Source organism: Protobothrops mucrosquamatus, unplaced genomic scaffold, assembly GCF_001527695.2.
Source record: "Protobothrops mucrosquamatus isolate PMUCROS unplaced genomic scaffold, P.Mucros_1.0 scaffold4550, whole genome shotgun sequence".
Lineage (NCBI taxonomy): Eukaryota > Metazoa > Chordata > Lepidosauria > Squamata > Viperidae > Protobothrops > Protobothrops mucrosquamatus.
In genome coordinates this window covers 28902-30182 of record NW_015390455.1, presented here as the reverse complement: position 1 = coordinate 30182, position 1281 = coordinate 28902, and the positions used below count along the sequence as shown (strand labels likewise).

General features: G+C 47.5%; 1 protein-coding gene across 1 annotated transcript in view; it reads right to left on the bottom strand.

Moving 5' to 3' along the window:
- The window catches only part of ANKRD13B (ankyrin repeat domain 13B), a 19889-nt gene that overhangs the window by 7807 nt on the left and 10801 nt on the right, over positions 1-1281 (bottom strand). The gene's annotated exons all lie outside the window — the stretch shown is intronic.

Genomic DNA, 1281 nt, shown 5'->3' with positions numbered 1-1281 from the left:
GAGAGAGAGAGAGAGAGAGAGAGAGAGAGAGAGAGAGAGAAGGAATCACTGGGAGAATTATAGGGAGTCCTCGCCTTACGACGACAAGAGAGGCCAGAATTTATGTTGCTAAGGGAGAAATTTGTTAAGTGAGTTTTGGCTCATTCTTGCTGCAGTTGTTCAATTAGTAACATGGTTGTTAAGTGGATCTGGCTTCCCCCCATTGACTTGGCCCGTCAGAAGGTCGCAAAACGGGATCGCGTGACACCCCCGGAGACGCTGCGACCGTCGTAAACACGAGTCAGTTGCCGAGCGTCTGAATTTGAATCCCCTGACCGTGGGGATGCTGCAACGGTCGTAAGGGTGGGAAAATGGTCATAAGTCCCTTTTTTTGGTGCCATCGTAACTTCAGGTGGTCACTAAACGAACTGTGGTAAGTCAAGGACTCCCTGTAATTTATTTATTTTTTATCCAAATGTGTTATAAGTGATTCTCGGCTTATCACCGTAAGAGAGCCTGGTCATCACGGTCATAACTCTTGACAGTTGCAAAGCAGCTGTCACGCTCGTGAAATGAATCAAAGGTTTGCTGTGACTGCCATTTTCCCCAAAGCCCTAAAAGAATGGCTCGTTACAAAGCAAGGTCATGTGACAGGAGGAGGAGGAGGAGGAGGAGGAGGAGGAGGAGGAGGTGGAGGAGGAGGAGAACTGTGGAGTCCTTGATGCTCTCTGAGCTGGGTGGTTCTCTTGCAGATGTTTCATGACCCAACTAAGTAACATCATCAATGCTACAATGGAGGAGGGAGTTGCGAGGAGGAGGAGGAGGAGGAGGAGGAGGAGAAGAAGAGAAGAAGAAGAAGAAAAGAAGAAGAAGAAGAAGAAGAAGAAGAAGAAGAAGAAGAAGAAGAAGAAGAAGAAGAAGAAGAAGAAGAAGAAGAAGAAGAAGAAGAAGAAGAAGAAGAAGAAGAAGAAGAAGAAGATGATGACTACTGTGGGGTCCTTGGGGCTCTTTAAGCTGGATGGTTTTCTTGCAGACATTTCATGACCAACTAGGGAACATCATCAATGCTAGAAGGGAGGAGGAGGAGGAGATGGAGAAGGAGGAGGAGGAGGAGGAGGAGGAGGAGGAGGAGGAGGAGGAAGAGGACTGTGGGGTCCTTGATGCTCTCTGAGCTGGGTGGTTTTCTTGCAGACATTTCATGACCCAACTAGGTAACATCATCAGTTTAATAACCAGGTTACATGTCCCTCTGTGAACCTCAACTTAGTCAGCAAAGCCAGGCCTTCTAATACTTCAGCCCAG